At 41.6% G+C, this 14,103-nt stretch overlaps 1 protein-coding gene across 2 annotated transcripts in view; it reads left to right on the top strand.

The window, feature by feature from the left end:
• LOC129717469 (uncharacterized) overlaps window positions 1-14,103 on the top strand; it is a 149,954-nt gene that overhangs the window by 130,714 nt on the left and 5,137 nt on the right. The gene's annotated exons all lie outside the window — the stretch shown is intronic.

The following is a 14,103-nucleotide window of genomic DNA, read 5'->3' as shown; positions in this document are numbered from 1 at the left end:
GTAATACCGTACATTTAAGAAGCCTGCTTGCAACTAAAAGATTTACTTTACGAACTAATTTCATTTTTGTCATATGACTTACATTTTAAGTTTTGTAAAGCGGGCAATGTATGCAGTTTGCGAGGATGCGAAAATGAACGGGAATAGAAGGTGTGACTTTTAGGCCTAGGAAATTTTTTTTTGAAGTAGAATACTTCTCTCAGGAAGTTAGGCTACATAGGGGTGTGAAATGAAAATCTAAAACCGTAAATAGTGAAAAATATGTCCAATTTCAAATGCTAATAAATTGGTTAATATTCGATGGATTTCCTTCGTTCTTGCAGCAATAGATTGGAAAATCTTCTAAGATTCTTCCCAAAATAAGATAATTGTAATTTTATTATTCACACTATTGTACTATTGAAAATAGTCAAGCCTTGTCAAAACGAAAAATTCGACCTCTGATTGGTCGTTATATGCTTGCTTCCCAAGCACGGTCGACAGGATCATATACGTTGCAATTGAAAACATGCTATTTGGCCTATATAAGAGTCTGTTTCAGCCGGAGCCACTCATAATAGTTCTAGACAGCGACAACAGCAGTTGTCCTCCCACTAGCCCTGTGGTTGGTCACCACGTCTCAGGAGCAGCGCGGTTTTTCTCAGCGTGTGTCGCCAGACAGCCGTTATTCCACCCGTGTTGGGGCAGCATGAAGATTGCCATCAGGAAATCCGATTTGGGAATCAAAATGCCTTTTTCAAGGCAAATAAACAAGTCATTGAAAGTTAATAATTTTTGTCAACGCAAGCAAGCATTCTGTGTTGCATCCTAGCAATTTAAATCTGTCGCACCCGTCTAATTTACTGAGTGTAAAATAGCTTCCACAGTGCATGTTGTCCGTGTATCTTAATTCCCCCAATGTTAGGGCAGCTCAAAAGTTATAATAAGTAACCGATTTTGTACCGAAAATGCTTTTTTTTTTCAAGGCAAATAAACAAATTATTGAAGGTTAATAACTTTCTGGCATCAACACAAGCAGACATTCTGTGCGGAATGCAATCAAATTCTGTTGTATTCCCCACTGTAGGGGCAGCGCAAAGGCTGCGATCAGCATAACCGACATTGAATAATAAACTGCCCTGTTCATTCATAACTCGTTTATTTGGAGGAGGGAAAATCCTTTGGGAGTAAAGTTCATTTAAACCTCTTCTCCCAAAGGCATAAAAAACCTACTCTTCTTTTTCATATATAACACACTTCAAATACACCTCCAGTGAGACATTGCCTCTTCGAAGGAGGTGCATTGTATCTAATCTAATTACAAATACTTATTATCTACTTCAACAAATTGCACTGGTGAATGACGCAGCATTGACTGAAACAGTGGCAGCTTGGTAGTCTCCAATGATGAAACTCACAAAATATCTGGTGCGGCTCCTGGCCGAGCATTTCAACCCGTAGTGGTAGTGACCTCAACGGCGACACATAGGACAAGGTTTGGATGTACATTGGGTTGGTATTCCAGGAAGGTGGCGATGATTCTGTCAGTGGCGCGATCGACCGATGAACAGTGAACAGCTGAACACAGGAAGACTGGTCTAGCTTCTGACCAAGAGTTCGTAACTTCAACTGCGAGATCATCAGACAAGGTGAACGAAGCGTTTTTTTTTTGTTTTGGATGCTGAGCCGGGCTGCTATTCCGTAGCTTTCTGCTACAATATGACTTAGATAAGATATTGACGTAACTTGCCTCTAATATACAGTTGTGCCGCTTTTTTGAACTTGGGTATATTGCGTTCTAATTTCAATGCTTCTGGTAATGCGTTGTATCGGACGTTGCCATAATACGTGAAGGTCTTTTTCCAGTCTCCGTATTCTGTCGTAATACTAAGAGGTTAGCTCGATTTCTTGTTTCATGAGTATGGTCGGCTCGTCTTAGAACGTAATTATGGTGGATCCGTGAATTATGGAGAAGATTTTGCATGGTCACCACAGTTTGTAATTCGCGTAAAGCTGCTATAGGGATAATCGAGTTGGGTGCATTAGAATATAGCTCCAGAGTTTCGTATAGCCGTGGTTTGCCATATACGATTTTGAGACATCGATTCTGTGTTATTTGGAGCGGCCTCAATACAGTTTTCGACGCAGCTCCCCAAATAGCGACCAGATACTGCAGTTTAGATTGTACAAATGCTTGGTACATAGTAATAAGCTGTTTCGAGGTAGCAGATTTGATATTCTCCAGAACAAACCACAATATGAGCTAATACTGTTTCTTAAAATATCAACATGAGCGTGCCAGCTAAGTGCAGTATCGAATGTCAAGCCGAGATATTTGAAACTGTCTACTTTTTCTATTGTTGTTGTACCAACTTTCAGCTCAGTCTGGTTTGCCACTTGCCGGCTCCGTAGACGAAATATCATATACTTTGTCTTTTCAAGGTTTAGAGACAACAGATTTTCACCGAAAAACATCTGGAGTTTTTGCATATCTTCAGACATTTGATGAACTAAACAAGCGAAATTTGTAGCTGTGTATGCCATAGATGTATCATCCGCAAATAATCTAAGTTTTCCATGCAAATGAAGTCTGGCAAGATCATTAATATAGAGCAAAAACAGTAGAGGCCCTAAGTTGCTCCCTTGTGCAACTCCAACAGTAATTGCTTTTCTGGAGCTTTCGGTACCGTTGAGAATTGAGACATAGCTCTTGAACAGAGCATTAGCTATGCCCCGGATACCATAGTATTCCAATTTTCTCAGTAATAGGTCATGATCAATGGTATCAAAAGCCTTCTTTAAATCTAAGAAGATTACGTCTGCAATTTTTCGTGTATCCATTGCCTGATAGATATCGTCAACGAGTTCACTAGCAGCTGTCCATGTATTTGAACCGGAACGAAACCCGAATTGGTGTTGGTAAATGATATTTTGATCCTCCTGGTATTTGATAACTCTCTCAGTAAGAAGTTTCTCGAACAGCTTACTCAGAACTGATTACTGGTTATTAGATAATCTGGGTAAGTGCCTGTCGAAATACATTCATTAAAGCTGTTTGCTACGAGAGGCGCAAAGATAGTGTGATGCGTCTTTATAAAGAAGGATGAGATATCGTCATATCCTGGGCTTTTATTGACTTTTAAATTATTAATCTTAACAAGGACCTCTTGTACTGTTGCTGACCGTAGGAATATGGACTGATTGACGTTTTGCAATGTTTTAAACTTATTTATGTCACGGCTGCTAGGAATGGTGGAGGCTAGCTGGGGTCCGATCGCACTAAAGAAATTATTAAATTTATCAGCAATTGTTTGTTCATCTGTGATTGTACGTCCATCAATTGTTAGCTTTATAGAATCTTTGCTTTCTGATTTGCGCCCAAGCACTTTATTCATGTTACGCCAAACCGTTCTTTGATCAGAGTTTTCAAACAACCTGGAGTAATAATTTCGCTTGGCAAGAAGTTTCTCTTGCTAAACCTTTTGAGAGATGCGTGCAAGTAATCCTGACATTTGCTCGTCATTTGGTCTTCTTCGATACCTCCTAATCACATTATTCTTGTTATGCATCAGCTTCCAGAGATCAAACGTCATCCACGGGCATTGCCCCTTTACTCTAGCTTTAATTTCTACCATCTTAGAATACTGGCGCATAAGGGTGCGGTATGTGTCCACAGCCTGCTTCAACTTTTCTTGAGCGGAAACATCACCTAAATTTTGCCTTGCTGTCGAGAATGCATCATTCAGCCTTCCATGGTTTACTATGGTTTTCTTGAGTTCGACCAATTTTATTGGTTTCTTAAGTTCAAATGTTGAGAGAATAAAGCAGTGATCACTGATTTCCGATGGCATAGTTTCGTTCATAACTGAGCCTCCAATGGTCTCTGAACATATCACGTGATCTAAAATGTTGTTGCTGGTCGGTCTTGTTGTAATAGTATTGGTTACGTTGAAGTTGTAGCAGTTCAAAAAGTCTAGGTATTCTTGAACGATTCTACAGTCTGTTCGGTTCACTGATATATTTATATCTCCAACTATTATACAAGGATTTCCATTTTTCGCTCTTAGAGAGATTGTTTCCAGTTTGTTATAAAACAACGGAAGAGAAAATCTGGGAGGTCTATAGATGGCGTGTACGTCAAATGTAGAACGCATTCACAGAAGCAGTTAGTTCGACTATGCAGAGCTAATATGAAGTCGATTCAATCAATCAGCAGTAACAGAATTTCGTCGTCTCCCAGCTGCCAAGTTGCAACATGATGCAACACGCAACAGCGAGTAAACGAAATCGTTTGATGTTACAAACCGCAATAAGATACGGGTTAAAACCGTTGCGTGTGTGAGAGCACCATCGGTGTTTATTCGCTGGATACAAAAATCAAATGCGAATTGTGGAATAATTTGTCTGAAGAACATTAGGGAATGGAACAACTGAACTGATAGGGCGTGACCTATTTCGTAGCACCCTTCGGCTATAAAAGAGTGTTTCTGGGAAAACTAGCTACATTCATTAGTCGGAAGGTGAGCTGGATAGACCTCCACAACGTTGACAGCAGTAGCAGCAGATATCAGCACTCAGCGGTAACAGAATATATCAGCGGGTTGCGCCTGTGGCTGCCTTCAAATTAAACAAATCAATTGCCCTGTGGTTGGTCACCACGTCTCAGGCTTCTGCCTGAGAACGAACGCCAACGCGAGCGATCGGGCGAGATTTCTGCCGTACATCAGCCGGCACTTCCTCTAATGGAAAAGTTGGATCATTTTGTTCAGAAGAATATTACTGTCGGTAATATTACAGAGCTGCGATTGCATTATATCCGATATGGAATTGAACAATTGTTCTTTTGAGGACAAATAAAACACTTAATTTGAAGGGTTAGTAGTTTTGGGTACCAGTAGCAGTATGGTAACAGCCTCAGCGGTAGAAGCAGCCGTGAACCGTTTCGCCCGGCCGTAGGTTAATGTGCAGCCATAGGTAGAGCTGTGTAAAAGTATTCTACTTCAACCTCGCGGTCGTGGCTTTGCACACAACCCTCCTGTGATTTTTTTTTTTTTCTGGACGAGGGAAAAATTTTTCTAAGCCTAAAAGTCACACCTTCTATTCCGGTTCATTTTCGCATCCTCGCAAACTGCATACATTGCCCGCTTTACTAAAACTAAAAGATGTTGCTTTTGATACTGCTAACTGGCCAAAAAGAATTTATTTTCGGCTGTTTGAGAAACGCAATACATCCGTGGATTTTTGGAAACCGAGATCGTCGAAGTTTATACGCACGTTAACCTCGCAGCATGCTGTGAGTCCTCATCTGACGCCTTCAAACTGATTTCTCAACCTCCGAGGGAGCTTGGGGGCCAGCTGGCCCCCAGTCCAGTTAAGTCTTTGCATTTCCCCAACATTCAAAAAATGTATGCACAATTTATTCCCCATAGCTCAACGACTAACCGCACTGCACAGTGCGAAATGACGCCCCACCTGACGCCTGTCTACACGACCCCTCCTCGACTAGCCCTTTCTCTGGACGATTACGCTGGCGAGCAGCAGACAGCCAGTACTGTTTTACTTTCGGACAATAGTGGCATGCGAGTCGACTCTTCGTGTGACCAGCGTTGCTAAACGAGCGAGAAGCATAACATAGCCACTCCTTTCTGCTTGAGAATGAGATGTGTGCTACGCTTCTCCAGTCGTTCGCACACACACCTTCGAGACACTCTTTATTATTCACGCACTTGCCAGAGCAGCAGCCAGCATACAACCGCTCGCAAATTCTCTTCTATCTTTTTACTCACGCCGAGTACGCGAGTACTCGAATAAGAGTACTTGACAAGGAGTGCTTGAAAAAATGTGCCCGAAAACGAAAATGCTTCGTTCACCGACTCACGCATGCGGTTTGTCAATCGCTGAACTGATGCCAAGCAGTTTTGCATCGTGCACCGACAGCCGAAAGTGGGGTGATAAATCGCATGCTTGAACGTGTAGGGTATCGGAATACCTACTCGCAGTGATGCCACATTTTTATCTGTATTTCGAATCTCAGGAAATCACCTTAGTGATATTTCAATCTGTATACAAATCTGCATATTCACTGAACATATCCCTTAGAAGAAAAAATACGCAATATAGTTTGTTCATTGACTCATTTATGCACACGTTTACGCGTAACATATAAATATAATGAAAACTCCAACACGCTCAATAGCATTTGAGTTCATTTTCGATTTTCAACTACCTATATCGAAAAGTTTATTTCGCGACCTCATGAAACCAAAAATAAAACTGTATAGTTCTGTACTATTTCTAGAAAATCTGTAATTTGTATATACAGATATCTGTATGAAAAACACACAAAAAATCTGTATAAGTACTGATAAATCTGTATATGTGGCATCCCTGCCTACTCGTCGAAATATTCTTTTTGCCACTCCGCTTCGTCGTGCCTTGTCACTCCGTATCGTCATAATGCGTCTTGACGGTCTTGACAATCACCTCCGCTGGTTGTGCTCGCGAGAAAGGGAGGTACACGCGAGTGGGAAAGTACACGAGCGAGAGTGTGTGCGAGAAAACTCGCAAGCAGCAACGCTCAGTAGTGTGAAATGAAAAAAGTAAAAGAGAACGAGAAACAGTGCGACAGGAGTATCTCTAGTGTGAGATTTTGGTAGCGGCGAGAACGCCACTTGGAGTATCGCATGCTTTTTGCGAGCGAGTTTAACAACGCTGCGTGTGACACTGTACTTTCATCTTTACTCTGCTACTACCAGAACGTGCATGGTCTACGCAGCAAAGTAACCGATTTTGCTTTGGAAGTATCCAATTCGTCATTATCACCGAATCCTGGCTAGATTCTCAAATTTCATCTTCCCAACTGTTCGGCATTGATTATACCGTGTACTGGACCGATTGTTGCTCGACAAATAGCACCAAGGCAAGGGGTGGAGGAGTAATCGTTGCTGTGCGACGATCGTTGGTGTCGGCATTATTGATTGAAGCTATGGATGACTCGCTTGAGCAGCTGTGGGTAACAATTAAAAACGGTGAATTGAACATTGTAATCGGCGCTATTTACATTCCTCCTAACTTGCGAAATGAAGTTGAGATAATTGATCGGCATATTTCATCAGTCGAAAAAGCTGTCAACTCGACTAGTTTAAACGACGATCTACTTATCTTCGGAGATTTTAACCGTGCTGGTCTTTCCTGGTCGATGCAGACGGAGGCTAATCATCTCGTTGTTGACGCTTCGCGCTCTTCTGTTAATGCCGGTAGCACCCATTTATTAGACGGTATGGCATTTCACTGCATGCAACAAATTATTTCTGTTTGCAACCAGAATGGCCGATTTCTCGATCTAGTTTTCGCAAACTCACATGCTTTGCCAGCATGCTCAGTCACTATTGCACCTGATCACTTATGTAACATTGACGTTCATCATCCGCCTTTGATGGTTACTTTCAACAGAGCTATCAAAACTCAGTTCATAGACGAGTTTGATCCTTCCAGTTTTGATTTTCGGCGTGGGAATTTTGATGCAATCAATTCAGCTTTAAGTGATATTGATTGGTCATTTCTCAATAAATGTCAAAACTTGGATGATGCCGTGTCAGAATTCACTCAAATAGTTCTGGAACTTATAAATCAGAGCATATTCCAAAAGTTCGTCCTCGTTGTAAGCCTGTTTGGGGAAACAGGCATCTTACTAAGCTTAACCGCACTCGAAAATCAGCTTTGTGCGAATAGAATTCTGTACACAAGGTTCGTGCGCAAAACGGAACACAAATTACGCTTAAATCCAAAAAGCTTCTGGAAGTTCATTAACTCGAAGCGTAAGGAGGAAGGATTACCATCCAGTATGTTTTTGGTGGACAATGAAGCTTCATCGAACAACAGAAAATGTGATTTGTTCGCCGAACACTTCGCCAGCGTTTTTAACACGAAGTGAGCTTCACACCTAACGACATTGCCGCAGCTTTGGCTCATGTTCCAAGCGATGTGTTTGATGCCGAAATCTTCACGGTTACAATCGGAGAAGTAGCTAAAGCCACCTGTAACTAAAAACAATCTTACTCTCCTGGTCCCGATGGAATTCCTGCCGTTCTTCTGAAAAAATGTACTGATAGCCTAGTATCACCGCTTACCGCTATTTTCAATCTTTCTTTGCTACGACATCAATTTCCCCGCAGCTGGAAAGAATCGCTCATGTTTGGTGTTATGGTTCGTGAATTTAATTTTGAACAGGCTCGGCCGGATAGATTTCGGCAATATTATTGAAACTACATCTAATGCTCGGTTACTGGACAGCGAGAGTCATCGGATTCTCGCTCAAGTTAAGTACCATCCATATAATGTACCTGATCACAACCAACGGCTCATCACACGTTTCAGCATACCTGACGCTACTCCTGTCGCTTGTGAATGCTTATACCCCGCACCTTCCACTATTCTTCCTGTCTCATCACCGCAGGAACGCACCATGTATGGCCTGATGGAAGCCCCTTCCACCCCCGCGTCAGTCCAGTTTCGTCAACAGGGTCACGACCTCCAACATGTTTCCTGCCATCAGAGTCGTTCCGGTCCTGATTACGGGGTGCTGGAAGAGGGTTTCCAAACCGTGCCCGCAGGCAAGTATCGCTGCTTGACTCAGTCTGCTAGCGCTGATAAAAAGCTTCCTTCTAGCAAATTTCGATCCTCTGACCTCCACATTTACTACCAAAACGTGGGCGGCATGAACACTTCCATCGAAGAATATTTTCTTGCTTGCTCGGACGAAAGCTATGATGTAATTGTTTTCACCGAAAAATGGCTGAACGACCGTACACTATCGAGTCAAATTTTCGGCGGCAACTATGATGTTTTTCGGACAGATCGTTGCCCCCTCAACAGCACAAAATCTATTGGAGGAGGAGTGCTTATTGCTGTTAATCATCGATTCAAGGCAGTATTAATCGAGAATAAGTCTTGGGCGAGTATTGAATAAGTTTGGATTCGACTGAAGCTTTCTGGTTACTCGCTTTTTCTATGCTCCATTTACATCCCACCTGACAGAACACGTGACGCGACGCTTATCAACACCCATTGTAATTCGATAAATACGATTTGTGAGCAAGCTCTTCCCAATGACGAGGTAGTTGTGTTTGGAGATTTTAATTTTTCCGGTGTGAAGTGGCGCTCTAGTCCGGATGGTTTTCTATTTGCTGATCCAATGGTGTCGTCTTTTCATGACGGGATCAATAACTTGCTTGACTGTTATAGCTCTAATCTGTTACGGCAGATCAATCACATAAATAACGAGAATGGCAGAATTTTGAATCTATGTTTCGTCAGCAATGTTGGCTGCGCACCGGGGATAAACATTGCTGCATCTCCCCTAGTAAAAACCGTGACGCACCATCCCGCACTACATCTTACGACCAGGACTACTCTTTCGGATTTTTGCTGCACGGTTGATACTGTCTGCTATGATTTTAATAAAGCGGACTATGATAGTATCCTCAGCATTCTGTTGAATATCAATTGGAATGAGGAACTTGACAACGACAACATCGACACAGCAGTTCAAGTATTTTCGAACATCATGAGCTATGTTATCGATCGCCACGTACCCAAGCGAGTTGTACCTAAATCTAAACGTCTACCTTGGCAGACTAGTGAATTGCAGCGCCTAAAACGCTTAAAGCGAGCAGCTTTGAGAAGATACTCTAAGTTTGGAGGATTATCGCTGCGCGACGAGTACTTGAAGGTTAACTAGACCTACAAACGGATGAGCCGAGAATGTCATTTCAACCATCTACGCAGCGTCCAGAGTAAACTGAAATCGGATCCAAAGTGTTTTTGGAAATATGTCAACGAGCAGCGTAAAGAGCGGGGACTACCTTCAACGATGTTTTACGATGAACGTACGGAATCGGACTTCCAGAACATATGTGACCTATTTGCTCAAAAATTCTCCAGCGTTTTCTGCAATGAATCACTATCGTTGAGTGAAGTATCTTCCGCCGCAAGCAACGTATCGTTGTATGGACAGTCTTTGAATGATTTCGACATCGACGTTTCGATGATCCAGTCGGCACTATCTAAACTGAAGCCTTCTTCCTCGGCCGGCCCTGACGGCATACCCGCCGTTCTACTAAAGCGATGTGCTACTGGCGTATTAATCCCGCTTCGTCATTTATTCCGCCGTTTCACTCTCGACTAGTACTTTCCATCTTTATGGACGTTCGCGTTCATGTTTCCGGTTCACAAGAAAGGGGACAAGAGGAACATCGACAATTACCGGGGCATCTCCGCTCTGTGTGCAGTCTCGAAACTGTTTGAGTTGGTCGTGATGGAACCGATTTTCAGCTACTGTAAGCCTCTCATCTCTGACACGCAACATGGATTTATGCCGAAGCGCTCAACGACGACAAATCTTTTAACGTTCACTTCATATGCAATGGATGTTATGTCGAAAGGGTTTCAAACAGACGCTGTATACACTGATTTGTCAGCAGCCTTCGATAAAATCAACCACGACTTCGCTATTGCAAAACTTGACCGAATGGGTTTTGGAGGCAATATTTTACGTTGGCTTCAGTCATATCTTGCGGACCGCCGCATCGCTGTTAAAATCGGAGACAACCGATCGAAAAAATTTCATGCTGCTTCCGGAATTCCACAAGGTAGTCATCTTGCGTCCTTAACGGTCCCAGGTTATCTTTTGCTGACGACATGAAAATATATGCCGAAGTCAGATGCTCAGAAGATGCTCTCAATTTACAACATGAATTTGAAAATTTTGCTAAATGGTGTGATATAAATAGGATGACTTTGAACTCTGATAAATGTTCTGTGATTTCGCAGACCAGGAAAAAGCGGCCTATAATGTTCAACTATCACTTGGGTGCAGTACCAATTAAACGAGAAGGATGCGTGAAGGATTTGGGAGTCTGGATCGATGGTCAACTCACATTCAAGGAGCATATATGCTACACTGTTGCTAAAGCTTCTCGAAATTTAGGACTGATTATGAGAATGGCAAAGAATTTTAAAGACGTGTCCTGTTCAAAAAGCTTATATTGCTCATTAGTCCGCTCGACGCTAGAATACTGTTCGACAGTGTGGAACCCTCATTACTTCAATGGTGTTAATAGAATCGAGGCAATTCAACGAAGATTTGTTCGTTTCGCTCTTCGTCATCTACCATGGAGTGATCCTCACCAGTTGTCAAGTTACGAAAATCGGGCGCAGCTTATCGGTCTCGACACTTTGCAAGTAAGACGGGATCTTTCGCGCGCTATGGTAATTGCCGACACCCTAATGGCGCGAACTGACTGTGCTGTACTTCTGGGTAATATCGACATTAACGTGAATTCCCGAATTGTTCGAAACATCCCTTTTCTACGAGTTCCTTTTCGTCGCACAAACTATGGGGCAAACGGAGCTCTCATCGGACTACAACGTGTTTTCAACAGTGTCTCCACCGGGTTCGACTATCACCTTCCTCGCACTAGGATTAGAAGTAATTTTTTAAGTATATTAAGACACAATCATTAGGGCCAGATAGAGTCTGTTGATTTTTCGTGTAAATAAATAAATAAATAAATGTTTCCAGTATTCAAGAAAGGTGATAAACGTAATGTGGAAAATTATCGTGGAACTTCATGTTTGTGTGCCTGCTCCATCATCATCATCTGAAGTTTAGCGTGAAAAACTACATTTCTACTGCGCAGCACGGATTTTTTCCTGGTAGATCTGTTTCAACAAATTTATTAGAGTTCACATCATTTTGCCTTCGCGGCATGGATCGGAGCCTTTAGATCGACGCTGTCTATACGGACCTCAAAGCTGCCTTCGATCGTGTTGATCACGGCCTACTTTGTGCCAAGTGCGACAAACTCTGAACTGCAACTGGAATGGTGGCATGGCTAGACTCGTACTTGCGGAATCGTAAGATTGCCGTTAAGTTGAGTACGTCGCGATCTACCTGGTTTAGTAACGGTTCAGGGGTTCCACAGGGTAGCATCCTGGGACCGCTACTTTTTTCACTGTTCATTAATGACGTTACAAAAGTTTTACCACCTGGCACACGTTTATTGTACGCAGATGATACGAAAATTTTTAAACTTATCGAGACTGCTGAGGATTGCTGTAGGCTTCAATCGCTGATTGAACTTTTTAATGACTGGTGCCATCGCAACTATATGATGCTGAGCATTCCGAAGTGTACCGTGATCAGTTTCCAGCGCAAGAAACAGCCTCTCTTGTTCAATTACCACATTGCCGGTACATGTTTACAACGTAGCAATGTCGTCACCGATTTGGGTGTTTTGTTGGACACTCAACTAACATTCAGGCAGCATTTGTCAATGATCATCTTCAAAGCTAATCGTCAACTTGGTTTGATATTCAGAATTGGAAATGAGTTTGTTGATTATGGCACCATGCGAGCTCTCTATTGTTCATTAGTACGCTCTATTCTGGCAACTGCTTGCGTTGTTTGGGACCCGCATTATGAATTTTGGAGTCAGCGAATTGAGCGCATACGGAAACATTTTGTTAGAAGGATCTGCCGTACTTTGCCATGGAGAGATCCAGATCATTTGCCACCTTACGAAAGCCTCTGCTTGTTGGTTGGAATATCCCCTTTCGAACAGCACCGCAAGGAGATAATTGCCAGAATGACTCACAATATTTTGACAAGCCGGTATGATTGTCCAGCCATCCTGACGTTGCTGCAGTTGTATTGTTCCATTCGTCCTCGTCGAAGCCAGAGCCTATTGCAAACGAATTCGCACCGCACGAACTCTGGCCAGAATGAACCTGTTCGCCGAATGGCCGTGCTCTTCAATCGATACTACGCAAATTTTAATTTTTAGTCATGTCTTGTATTGTTATGAATTGTATATGTATGTTATTTTATACTTGTACTGTTGCCATGTATTATTTGCAAAAGATTTTATGCCAGCCTGAAAGTTGCATTCACGGCCTTTCAAGGTGGCTTTTCCCAGCCATACAGTTTAATATTTATTCATTAAGACTACTGTCGGATGAATTATTCAATAAATAATAGTAATAATTATTATTTAAAAAAAATAGCAGGAGGGTGGTATCCAAGACACGACCGCATAGTTGACGTAGGACTACAATAGTTTTATATTTGCTTTTGAAGCTCTGTTTGATTTGAGTTCGTTTTACTTTGGCACGGTTCGATTCTGGCACACATGTGCCAAAAATAAGCGGTTACGTTTAATCACATTTTGTAGTTTTCTTGATTTATTTTAACCAATTCAATCTCAACATCCTCCAAAAGAAAGGTATTTTGGTTCTTTTTGTTGCCGGAGCGGATAACCGGAATAGGTGAAACGGTTCCTGAGATATGACTGGAATATGTTCCGGCAATATAGTGTATAGGCAATATAGGCAAAGCAGTACTATGTTTCTAATTACTCGGGTGATGATATCAAGTATCTAGGTCGTCAGCCGTAATTCATCAAGCGACACCTCAAACGACTTGGAACTAAAACTAGTTCATGGGGTCTGTATTTTGATTATTTATTTGCAGTACTCTCTTTTGGAAGAAAAAATATTTTTTTTAACATTGATGAATATCTTTCATTCCAATACAGTCAATTTTCCCTAATACGCGAAAAGGCAACCTTCTATAAAATAATAAATTTAGTACGATTCAGTAGAAATTAAACTTCCTTCCATATCTATTTTATTATATTGTGAAAGATGGATTACTCACCGATCACAAAGCGGTAAAGATGTCACTTTTTTTTTCCTGCAGTTACAAGCTCATGGAAAAAATATCGATAACGAATTACAGTTTTTAGTAGAAAATATATATATTCACAGAAAATTTAAAATTGACATAGAATTTTATGAACATGTTCAATTCAGGTCAATTTAAACATTTTATCAGTATACAGAATCAATCAGAAAAAAATTTAATCAGTTTCAAGATACCAAAGAACAACAAAGATACCATATTTGAAAGTCATATGTTTACTTTACGAACTAATTTCATTTTTGTCATATGACTTACATTTTAAGTTTTAGTAAAGCGGGCAATGTATGCAGTTTGCGAGGATGCGAAAATGAACGGGAATAGAAGGTGTGACTTTTAGGCTTAGAAAAATTTTTCCCTCGTCC

This window comes from Wyeomyia smithii, chromosome 1 (genome assembly GCF_029784165.1).
Source record: "Wyeomyia smithii strain HCP4-BCI-WySm-NY-G18 chromosome 1, ASM2978416v1, whole genome shotgun sequence".
Taxonomy (NCBI): Eukaryota; Metazoa; Arthropoda; class Insecta; order Diptera; family Culicidae; genus Wyeomyia; species Wyeomyia smithii.
The sequence above is the reverse complement of the archived record's forward strand: the minus strand, read 5'-3'. Positions and strand labels throughout refer to the sequence as shown.